This window comes from Melozone crissalis, unplaced genomic scaffold, assembly GCF_028551555.1.
Source record: "Melozone crissalis strain CALT ecotype California unplaced genomic scaffold, PUWL_Pcris_2 ptg000023l_1, whole genome shotgun sequence".
Taxonomy (NCBI): domain Eukaryota; kingdom Metazoa; phylum Chordata; class Aves; order Passeriformes; family Passerellidae; genus Melozone; species Melozone crissalis.
Window position 1 is genome coordinate 33,311,299 of NW_026535801.1, and position 13,093 is coordinate 33,324,391.

A 13,093-nucleotide genomic window follows, 5' to 3' on the forward strand; every position below is an offset into this window, starting at 1 on the left:
ATCAATTAAAGGAATTAATTAATGGATTAATGCAGTAAGTTGCAAGAAATCAAAATCAGTTTAAAAACTAATAGTTATCACAAAGTATCATTGAATTCTGTCATGATGTGGTGGTGAGTAATCTACTTCAGTAGCCAAATTGGATATGGATTATCAATAGAGGCATGTAAGAAAGACTCATGCAGAGGCTCCCACAAACTCCATCTGTGGAAGAGATGAGGCGGTGCTGAATCTCAAAACCAAATTTGGTCTCAGTAGCTCTTGATTGTATGGGATATAATGTTAAAGAATGGAAGTTTGACTGTAATTTCCCAGTTTAACATTTCATAACACTTGGATTTGTAGTATTCACATGAGGAAAAAAATTTGGAAGGAGCAATTTGAACCACGTTGTTCTATTAGTTAATAACAGCCACTGCTGACTGCTGGTGCTGCTCAGCTGGACCATTCTTCCCTTGAGGACTTTCAGTGCTCAGTAGCACAACCTGAGCTGAGGGCAGATATTGCTACAAGTGCATGCACACAATGATCTGATGGCTCTCAGCCTGTGCCAGGAGCATCCCCTGCCCAGAGTTACTGACCCAAGCATGTTAATCCATGCATCAGGCTTCAAAGAGCCTTATTCCCATTAGTGGGAATCCTTGGCAGATTAAAGGTTAAACCAGGAGCCCAGCCTGGTTTCCGGTTGCATGCCAAGACTTCTTTCAGCTATTCTCCCTCCAGGTCTCAGCTCTGTGCCTTGTGATCCCCTGTGTGAGCAGAGCCCCCCAGTTTGAGGATGTCAATAAAGAAAAGCCAACTCTTTTTCATGGTTCATTTGGAATCAGTCTCCATTTCAGACTGTATTTGCTCTTCCATTTTCTAACTGAAGGATACATCCAGATATAAAAAGGCAAGAGGGGCAGGAAGCATAAATAATGGACATGTACAGATTTGACCCTTGAATCCTTGGTGCACCAGAGGGTTTTTCTATAGATGTGCTTTAAATGAAAATAGAGTTCCTCATGTCCCATCCACATTCTGTGATCAAAGCCTGGAGTTTGGATTGTCCATACGTATTAAAAATGTGCCTTCCAAATTTCCTTACCTTATAGAGAGAATGAATCCTATTAGAAAGCTCTACTTCATGTTCGAAATTCCTGTGGCATCTCTCAGAATGATATTTTTCAGAGTTTAACACATCCTAGTTTGATTATACTCTGTTTCCTTTATATACCATCAATAATTTCAGAGCAAATATGCTCCAAAGTCAGATGAAACCTTGATGATAACAACCTTGAAAGACTTCTCTGAACTCTGCCAATCTGAACAAGTACTGATAGGAACAGGTAAAATGTTTATGAAGGATTCACATTTTCAGAGCAGATTCTAAGCCTGGTACTGAATAAATCATTGCAGTTATTTTTTTTAATGGTATGAGGAGCAGAGTTCTTTATTCCTCCAAAACCTGAGTTTTCTCTTTGGCTCTTGTGGAAGTTACAAACCTGAACTGCAAGGTTAAAAAGACATTAAATAAATGGTGCAAATGTGATGTGCTGAGGAAGGTCAGTGCTCGATATTATGGGGTTTATGTTGGGGGTAGGAAGATGGTTTGGGGGTGAATTTATTCCAGACTCCATATTAACAGAAACAAACCCAGGTTCTTTTCCTTTGGGATTTCAAAGTTTTTCAGAGGTTGTTTTGCCAGTGTCAGTTTCTGATTCACATTCAGTAAGGGAAAGAGAAGAAAGATAAGGGTACACCAAGAGTAAAGAACATGATTCCTATTTCTGTCAAGTGCTGACAGTGGGGGTCCTTTTTAATTTATTTGTTTAACCGTTCTATCTGCATATATTAGCTAGGATGTCTGAAGTGATGAACCTTTTTTCTTCTTATCTCACTCTTTAAACCCTCTCCTTGCACTGTCAATGCTTAAACTGTAATTTAGGTTAATTATTGAAGGGAAAAGAGGGATTCAAACCCTTTTATTAAGTATGCTTTATGATTTCTGCTACATTTACCAAAGACAGTCCTATAAACAGTTCCACTTTGGCAGTGAAGCAAGTTCTTTTAGATTTTTTTTCTGTTGGAAGTATTTCTGTTGAATCCTGAATAGGATCAATAAATGTATTTTTAATGCACAGGAGGTTACTTTTTATTTAAGCAGCAGATTCTTAAAATATTTAACATCCATTCCATTCTCTGGTGAAATGCTCTTCTGTTTCTTAGCAGTACATTTTGACCTTGGTATTATTGCAGACAGTATTTCTGTTTTGTCTCATGGCAAGAACATCCTAAAAAGAGATGGCCACTTATTAAACCTATCTGTTGTGGAAGCATAAAAAGATAATGCTAATATACAGCTGGTTCTGCAGGTCAGATCCTTACAGAATAGCTAATATCAACAATACTGCGTTGAATTGCCTCAGGAGAGGCTCTGACACATCCTCTTCAGTGAAATTGCACAGCCCTTGCAAAAAGCCTCTCTGAAGATTCCCCTGAGGGCTCCCAGTGAACACCACATGGGTGGGCTGCTTAAGCTCCTGTTCTGCAAACCCTCACTTGTGCAAATAATCCCATTGAAGCAAATTATTTTTATTATTGGGTTTAAGCCTGGATGTCTGATCACACAAATGAAGCAGGGAGGATTGTGCTCTTCAGTCTGGAGAAAGAATTATCACAGTGTAAAGTCCATAACAGAAGCTCCTCTAATCTTTCCTCCACCCTTTCAGTGAAGGTTTTGTTTAGCAGGATGGGATGGATTTGACACTGTTCAGCACCTGTCTCTTTGCTGATGAGCAGAAAGAATCTGATCTCATATTTTGTTTGAGCTATATACACAGAACACTGCTATTCCCTCCATTCCTTTCCTGCCATCTACTAGTTCAGAGTATCAGTTGAGATTCCCAAGTTCAGTTGACTAAAAACAGTGGGTTATTTTTTGTTTGTTTGTTTTGATTTTTGAGAGATCTAGAAAGAATAAGTAGAAGAGGAAGCAAATTTACTGCTCTTAAATTCAGCAAAACAGTTCCTAACTTCCAAACTTTGAAGATGATCAGCAGAGATTTGTAGCCAGAGGGTCTGATGAATTTCAGAAACTACTTCTCTCTCATGAAAAAGTCTGCAAAAGTTTGAGGAAAAAAAAAAAATCTGAACTCTGAATATTCGTACTGTATCCATATAGCCTGACCTTCAAAAATTCACATTACACCAAAAATTATACTTCCAAAATTGACTTGTTAGGAGCTCCTCTGCAAAAAAGCTGCAATGCTCTTCTTCCTAGTGTAATAACAAATGGAACTAACAGGACACCACAATTCTCCTGGGACTTGACCCAAGAGCTGCCTGACTGAATTTTTCAGAGACTCCAGGAAGGAACCTCAGAACTGCCTCAAGTCCCTGTGCAGACTGGCCAAAGATTTCACTCCTTTAATTCTCTCCTGGAGCTAGTGAGGCGCATTTGTAGTAAAACAGCTTTTGTAGAGAAGCTGCAGCTGTTCCTCTCTTTGCTTCTTTCTCTGTGTTGTTTTAGTTTTTAGCTTCAGCATTCATGGCAGATGTGGGCTGGGTGATATCGAACTGCTGCTCAACACTTATCCTAAGCTAGCCAGCATGTCCTTGAGTAAATTCCATATTTATCCCTGGAGTAATGGGTAGTATTAGCTACAGTGGGACCTCCATACAGCTGGTGTCATCCTGCAGGGGCCTTTTGACCTCAGAACTACAGGGATTTTTACACATCAGTATTTGGTCTGTCTGAGATAAGTATCAGCAGAGTTGCAATATTTGAAGTGTCACTTGAGAAAACACCATGAGAGGAGGAGTTTTCCCCCTCTTGTTATTGTTACTGTTGTCTGCCATTCTTAAAGCTTAAGCAAAGCAATCTTAAATCTCTTTCATGCTCTGATATTTCTGCAAAGTAATCCCTGGATTTTTTTAGCACTACAATAAGCTGTACATCACTTTTCCTGATGATAAGGATGGCTGTGACAGTGTGTTGTAGTAAAAAAGAAATTACACATGTCACAGCTGGATTTACAGTGAGATGGATATTGTACTTGAGTCTGTTGGAGTGGGTACTAGGTTATGAGCCTGAAGGTCAATTGATCCCAGAAAAGGTTTGTGGAGTCTGGAATGATCTCTTCCAGCCTCAGCTCCTTGCTGTTAATCCCATGGTCTGAGGGGTAGCTGGTGCTCTGAAATAGCAATCAATAATTAAAGAAGTGCTTCTGGGCCTTTCTTGCTGTGTCCTGTGTCCAGCAGCCCCAGGGCTGCCCTGTCTGTCAGTGATTATTGCCAGAACCAGGGAAGGAGAGGAATCCTTCATCTCCTCCCTGATGGATATTCTGGATATAGAGTATTCCTTTAGTCTGTGAGACATCCAGACTGAGGAACTGTGCTCAGCAAAGGGAATTTAATTTAATCTGAACATTGGGATGCCTGAATGGGTGACAGGAAATCTCCTCTGCCTCTTGGTTCTTAACCTGTTTTTCAAAAGCATATTGGTTATGAGGAAATGGTGAATCCTTTTCAGCAGCTTCAGCTGTAACCTCAGACATCCCTGCTCCTCCATGAGAGAAATGGCTCCCCTGGCCCCCCTTGCTCCTGGTGGGATTTGCAATGGGATTTGCCAATTCCAAGTTATTTAGGAGATGAAAGAAGGGTAAAGTTAATATATGCCTTAATTAAATCTTAGCTCTACCCACTCATCCAAAATTTTCACATTTTGCTTCTCCTTATATTTTCTCATTAATTTTCTCTTATTTTAATATTTACTTTTCCCATCTTATCATTTTTGAAAAGCAAGGTATTCTTTAATTACCAATTAAGGAGGAAAGTGCAGATTCCGTCTGATTTCTAAGGTTTACTTCACAATCTCTTACACTTGGTATTGTCATTTTATGTATCCTGATGGAGATAACCTGGTCTATCAAGATTTCAGAGCCTTTTCCAGGCCAAACTCAAGATGTAGGATCAATTTTATGCTGTATCCAACTTTTCTTTAACAGCCATTATTTCCCAATAATTTCTTTCTTAGAAAATTCAAACAACCTCAGAGTTTCAGCAATTAGTCAATATAACTAACTGCCTAAAATTAGCTATATCTGCTTCTGTGTATTTTTGGCTCACTCTGTTTTTTCTAAAGTTTTTAGAGAAAGCATAGGAGAAAGAAAATGGAAAAAATCTCATATTGAAAGGAGCTTTTCACTGTTCATCAAAGAAGAAACTCCAGAGGTTTTGTCTACTTGACTTTCCAGTGAACCTGGGTTTACCTCAAAGTTCTCTGTAACTGATAGATAAATAGCAATGCTCCTGGTCTTCAAGGTATTTTCATATACAAATGCAGGCAGGATGAAAGTTTTGTGGGCAACCTTCAAGCAAGTAAAGAAATCTTTAAAAAACTTTGTTTTTTAAATTCCTTGGCATATACAGTTTAATAGAGTCAGAGGGGAGGCAGTTCTATTATATCTATATCTGATGCTTACATCATCAAATTATTACATCTATATCTGATGCTTCTTTCCCTGTAACACAATTAAATCTTATTCTTAAAAGTAAAATTTTCCCACATTAAAAACCCAAAATATCTGCACTTTGAAGCTCTAGATTCCTTTCAGCTTACCTGAACCATTTAATCAGACAAAGAAAAGTTATTTAGGAAATTTTAAAGCCCATTACTACAATTCAATTTAAACAAAGTTCAAACTGAAATAGTCTTTTTTCAAGCCATGTATTGAAATAGGTTCTGAAGATGGAATATATCCTCCAAAAATATTTGAAATATCTGTCTGATTCAGACTCTGGCAGATCTGATTTGACTTCATTAAAAATTTCAGTGATGTCAAAAGAGTTTTCAAGGAAGTAAATGATTTTTTGCTGAAATGTTCTTACAGTTCTCTTGACCTGCTTAAATTGCCAGGGTCTGTAGTGTGAGAGGTGCTTGTACTGAGTGAAAACAGTGACTCTTGGCTGGTTCCTGAAGGAGTAACATGTTGTAAATAATAATGGGTGTACCTGCTTCAATTTTATTATAGAATTCCTGTTGAGGGTATTGAATTCCAAGGAGCTCTGCCCCTTCTGTGCCTGCAGTTGCTCTCTGGCCCAGGGAGTTGGCATTTCTGTCCCACTGTAATTTGAGATAGAATGAATTATGCAGCCAAGTTTGGGAAACCAGCATTCCTGGAGGGATGCTATGGATGTACCTGCTCCTCTGCCTGCAGCACCCAGCAATTGCCAAAATTGCTCTCTGCTTCAAAGGTGAAAGAATTCAGTGCTATAATGAGCCTTTCTGCAGGCTGACACCTCTAGCAAAACCGTGCCTCTCCACTGCTGATTTAGTGCTCATTTCTGTGCCTCATTTGAAGGACAGATGTGATGCTTAATTACTGGAAATGGCACAAGTAGGTCAGTGCTGGGCTGCCTCCCAGGCAAGGCTCTGTCACCTCTGCCCTGATGAAAAATTGAGACTTTTGTTTTCTTTTTCAAACTCTACAAGGTATTTTAAAAGAAACTAATTCTGCATTTGGTGGTGTTGCTGAGTGTTTTATAATTACATTTATTTGTGTTATCTAACTTAGATACAATTTGATAATGCCTTGGACCTTTAAAATGTCTTTTCCCTCTTTCCAGGCTCTCTCAGTAGATATATTCTAAACATAATTTTACATACATTTTTTTGCTAGGTGATGCAGGCCAGAATTTGTACACACATCACCTCTGTTCTAAAGTGTCTTTTAAAGGTTTCCAGGTACTAATGAACTGAGCTTCTGAGGCAATGAAGACTTATCCTTGTAATCTTACAAGAGCTCTTAGCCTACTCTCTCAGCATTTATCTGTGCTGCTGTTGTTCAATATTTATGCCAAGTCCTGGTGTACATTGATTTTGTCTGGATCTGCCTCAGAGCTTCAGCAGATTTAATGCTGACAGACACCAGGGCCAAGGATAATGGAACCAAAGCGCGAGGACTCACAGACTGGTTTTACTTTCATGACAGGTGGTGCACCCTCATGCATCCACCAGGTAGCTGCACAGATGTCCTGCTTGCCAGCGTCCCTTTGCACACACACACACCATTCCTCCATCCCTGGATGGGTTCCAAGCCAGGTTGGATGGGATTTTGGTCAAGTGCAAGGTGTCCCTGCCCATGGCAGGGGCTTGGAATGAGAAAATCTTTAGGTGCCTTCCAACCCAAACTGTTCTGTAATTCTGTGTCCTTTTCAGATTGGATATGTCATGCTCACGTGCGTGGGCACAGCATGAAAACTTGAGGGATTTGATAACTCTAAGTTTTGATATTTTTAAAAAATAAAAGCTTTCAATATTTAGAAAGTCAAATAATTACCAACAAGATAAAGAAGCTGTAGTAGTTTGTGTTTCTCACAGTGTGTCTGATTTTCCAGAGCCAGATTCAAAGGTTCATTTTTCCGTGGGTATTGTAAATGCAGGCAGCCCGATGAGAGAATGATGCATCTGACTACATCTTATCAGAAGGCTAATTTATTGCTTTATAATACTATATTATATTAAAGAATACTACACTATACTATATTAAGGAATACGGAAAGGATATTTACGGAGTGCTAAAAAGATAATAATGAAAACTCATTACTCTTTCCAGAGCCCCAACACAGCTTGGCCCCAGTTGGCCAAAGAGTCAAAACAGCTCACAGCAGAATCCAACGAAACAATCACCTGTGGGTAAACAATCTCCAAAAACACATTCCACACAAGCAAAACACAGGAGAAGCAAATGAGATAAGAATTGTTTTCCTTTTCTCTGAGGCCTCTCTCACTGCCTTTGAGCTTCCTAGGAGAAAAACTAGGAATTTTTTCAGAGAATGTGAATGCCACACGTAGGCATACACAATTTTGTTTCTCCAAATAAATATAAATCTCTGCCCACCAAAAGAAGCCCCATGTTGAAAGAAGGGAGAATTAAGAATTTGTAAAACAGCATTTAAAAGTTGGGATTTTTTTTGTTAAATGTTGTATTCTGTAGCTGCTTTCCCACTGGGCAGTGCCAGCAGATGTCCGTGCCAGCCCCACAGGTGTCCATTGTGCTCAGGCTACATTGAGGAAATTGTTTTCCCTTACAAAAAAACCTGTCTGTCAAGTTGATGTTATGTTAAACAATGGATGTAGATAAAGCTTTTGAGCCACCACTTTAGATTCTTCCTCAATACCAAGAATACTCTCAAGTGTTTGAAAGAGATACTCCAAAAATAAGTATAATCACCTTAGACACACACAGAATATCTTTCTTTTCAGGCAGCATTCCTAAGAGCCATGGCAGGAAACTTCTCTTTCTTTAATTGATCACAAAAACATCTGCCAGAAATGTCAATGTTCTTCTCCCACAGGTGATGGGGAAGGTGCCTTTTAGGCCATGCTGTGGGTGAAGCTTCAAAATATTGCATCAGTGTCCAGCCTTGAGATCTCAAATTCAAGCTGAAATTTCATGACTGCTCTTTAAAAAGGGGACAATGCTTCAGGCTTGAATAATTATATATTGTGAACATGTCTTGCATATGATTGTGGTCAAAGTTTGGATTTGATAGTCTTGGAGGTCTTTTTCAACCTTAATGATTCTATGATTTCATATGACTCATCTTACACATCTGAAAATATGACTCAATATTTGAATATTGGTCATAATTGTGGAAAGTTTAAAATGTGAACAGTCTGCTTTAAAAAATCACACCAGGATTAATCTTCTACAGTGCTTTGACATCAATTTATTAATATGACCAGCTACTGCTCACTGCTGCAAAGCAAATAAACCTTTGAGCAGAAATCTGATTTACCCCTTCAACACTACTGATTATTTCTTATTTATGTTCCTGCCAGCTGCTTCTGTTGTCTGAGCCTTATCTGATCAGGGGTGCAAAAATGTGCATTTAGTGTTGTCCTTATCCTGGTCTGTCTTCTTTCCAAATCCTTTCCTATCAGAGATATCTGATTTGCTGGATGTTGTTCCTGCTGCCAAGATTTATTCCCATGCCAGATCCAGCTGGATTTCTATAGATTCTACTCTGTTCAGGTTTTCTTCTGCGTAGAAGCTTCCCACTGGTTTAAATTAATTTTATTTTCATTTGGATCATTAAACTGTCACTGTAGTTAGCCTTTTTGCTCTGTTTTTATTGCATGCGCTCATAAATCGCACAGATTATAAAATCCTTGAAATCTTGCAATGTCTCCTATTTCCCTTTGTTGAATGAACAGAATATTTTCAAATGTTGACCTTAATTCACCTCCCACACTGTTCAACTTTCCTCCAAGCCCTTCCATTTTTTACCAGTGCCTTACAGAGATTTTTTTCCATGTCCAAACCAATGGACCTGCAAAAGGCAGAGAGGGTCTCCAGCACTCCTGCCCTCAGTTGTGTACATGTCAAAACAGCTTGGCTGTTCCCCAACAAACTTATTTTAGCAAATTCAGCTGCACCATAACATTCAGGCAGAGAAATGAGGCCTGTTGTCCATAAATCTTTATTGTTTATTTCTTGGTGTTTGTCTGAGTTATGCTAAATAATAACTGGTGACCTGCCATCTGAGTTCTCAGGTGCTCCAGCAGATAATCCAATATATTCTCATCACTGTCAGCATATTTTCTCTGACTATCAGGTTATGATTCATTTCTACATATGAATACAGTCTCAACATCTTCAGAATGCCATTAAAGGACTTTATACATTTGAGAACTTCTGTTGTAATAGAAATGCTAAAAATAAGTTACCAAACTTAGATAGTTTGAACTGACTGGAATTCCTGGAAAGGGTGTGATCAAAACTGTGGAAACTGGGCTGGTAAAGGGAAACTACTTGCATGGGGTTGCATGTGACTAAAGGCTCCTTTTGGATTCATCCCTCCAGCTTTGATTTACGCACAAGATTTTCTTACCTTGGCTGCTTTGACTTTCACTTCCAGAGTCCAAGGAGGTGAGGTGCTCAGTGGGGAACCACTGCAGTTAAGTGTGCTGTAGATGAAGGCAAGATGGTAATTACAATGGTAATGATAAAGATTTGTCTTTAAGAAAACCCCCCAAATCCTCAAAGGATGGTCTTCAGCTTCAGTGTAGAGTGAATTCGAATTCATTAGATATCAGCAGGGGTTTTGCCCTCTAAAGTTGATTTGGTGGCCAAGGAATGACTTCACGTGTTGATACATTCATTTTCACAATAAATAAACTATTGCACAGAGTGGAAATAAATGCAACAGAGCAGAGAAGTGGAAGAAAAGCCCATTGGTACTCTTATGCTGGGCTGCACCATACCTTTAGCACTGTGTTAGTCAAGCTGCCACCATAGAAGAGAGAAATGGTTTTAAAGGCTGTCAGTGCATCAAAGTGAATCCCCTGAATGTCAGCATTCCATTTCCATCTCTAGAATTCAGAAACTTGGGGGTTTATAATGACACATCTGCAGTTGCACAAGATCTTACTTGGTTTGTAATGGTTTGAGGGCAGCACAAGAGTAAATATTCCATGTGAATGTACTACATTGCTTCAAAACCAATGTACTGATAGCTTGGGTTTCTTTTATTATTCAGTGTTCAAGGCTGTTCAAAAGAACCAAACCTTACCTTAGTACTGGGTAATTTTGTGTTGGCACCAAACAGTTCTCTGTAGAATGCTGAAAAAAGCAATGAAATAGCAAGCATCATGCTGATACATTCCCTCTTTGGAAAGTCTCATGTTTCTTCCAACAGTTTAGGAAATTGAAAGGCACACAAAGGCACTTCCATGGTATGCTATTTCTAATTGGCTCCTATACTGGAGAATTACTTTCTGGGCTGTGGCAGATATATCTCTTGCACATTGTTTGTATCATCCTGATACAGCACACTCTGCTCTAGAGAATTTTGGCAACTATCATTAGAAAAAAGCATGTTGAAAGTTTGCTTACTGACAACCCCTGTCAGATTAGGAGGTTCTGAGTCCTTATATTTAAGCCAAAGTAATGTGCTCTCAATTTTGAATAGTTCTTCACCATTCTGAAAAAAAAAAAAACCAAAAAACCCTGAATATCTGTTTTATTTTCCTAAGACCATCAAAATGCTGTCTGAAAACCACTCAAGAATGTTCCTGTACATCTAGGTGGATGTTGGACATCTGCTGGGCTCTGTCAGTAGCACTGACATCTGCAGGAGTGGATTGTCACAAGCTGAGACAGGGGACACCCTGAGATTCACATCACTTGTGCAATTTTAGTTTAAGATTTTCCAGGCCCATCATTGACTACTACAATAATTTCTCTCTGCACTGTGGCTCCTCCTCATCCCTTGGACAAGGCAAGCTGGGTGGCAATGCCTAAGCTGTGGGTTTGGGGTTGATTTTAACCCCTGTGGCCAAAGGCAATGCTCTTGACCTCAGATTTACTGCACAAAACACCAGTTCCCTCTGCTGCAAACACCAGCTTCAAATCACCAATGTCAGCCCAGGTGCCCCCAGAGACACACTGTGTATATGCAGTGTTAAATTAGGCTATTCTGAGGGATTTTATTCTGCTTTAGAAGCATATTCTGTAAACATTAATTATAAATCTGCATTGATTTGACTGTGCTAACTCATGTGAGACTCTTCTAAGTGTAAGGTAGGTGAACTCTGACTCCCCATAAGGATAATTTTTGACCTGTGACTTTGAATGTTGTCAAGTTTAACATAAATTTGCAACCAGAAGCTTAAGCCTCTTATGTTTCACTGAGATTTTGCAACCCTCCTCCCCACCCCTGTGTTATTAACAACCTGCTAATGAACTGACAGCTACTGCGTTTATGTAAATGAGAAGGTTGCTGAACTGAGAGCTAGCCTACCTCAAAAAAAAAAAATAGAAATTCGCCTTTCCAGTCTGATAATTTATTGCTCTTCTCATCTGGTTGATAGGGAATTTACATCTGTATCTATGGTGTAGATAATAATTCATGATGGTGCATATCATAATTATGACCTTTTAAGTGTTTTATATTTCTACATTTAGAAATGTAGAAAGAAAATAGTCTAAATTGGCATAGATCAATTTCTATTTTAATTTCTACAAATATAGAAGAAAATAGCCTAAATTGGCACAGACCCTCTAAAGGTGCAAGTTAATCCTTAGTTTTCCAGGCTTTATTCTTGCCCAGGATATGCTCTTTATTTATACAAATATATATGCACATATATATGTATATGTGGTCATCTCTAGGAGAATCAGTTTTAAAGGTCAAAATTAAGTTTTGGAAAAGTCTCTCGAACCTCCTGTACCTATTTTTAGCACCTCACACCCCATAAAAGATGCACTAGTTGTAGTCTAGGAAACCAAAAAGGAAAAGACTGAAACATTACAAAACATGACCTCAAAATGCATCATATAAAGATAAATAAAAATTGTGGCTGGTGAACTTAATGATGAGAAAATGTCAGGGGATGTGATAATATTCTCCAAGGGTTTAGAAAAAGAGAAGAAATCACCCATCTGCAGCAGCAACAGACCTAAATTCATGCTTGAAAATTTTCTTGAACATGGAGAAAAACTCCAATGATAAGAATACTGAAGCACTGTAGTGTAGGAAGGTTCTGGAGTGCCCAGTGTTGGATGTCTTTAGCAGCTATTTATGAACCATATATAAGGTGTGACACAGTTGTACCTTAACTCATAGGTGGCCTGGAATAGATGAGATAGAATTAAGCATTTTGTGTGATACTGTGTTATAAATATTTATTACTCAATGAGGATTTCTGTTATATTAGGTAATGGTTTCTAAAGTTGGTTAAGACTAATGGATGGAAAATATTATTGTAACTTCCAAATGGGACTTGAACACCCAGGCTTATGTCTTTCCTCTCTCTTTCTCATCAGTATTAACTAATACACATGTTTTTGTGCATTTTACTTGTTTGTTCTTATAGATTTCTATTCCATCAGTGTCTCTAGCAGTAAGTTATTTCACTGTGGGACAGGACAGCCCACTGTTTTTGATATGAGAGCATATTCTCCTTAATGTTGCAAGAATTTGTTAACCTTTGTGCCACAGTGGGAACTATCAAAAGAAATGTAAAAAAAAAAAAATTAAATTGTCTTCTCAGCTCCTGAGAGGTTGGATCCTTTATTGTGGGTGTCTTTACTCCCCTCCTCTG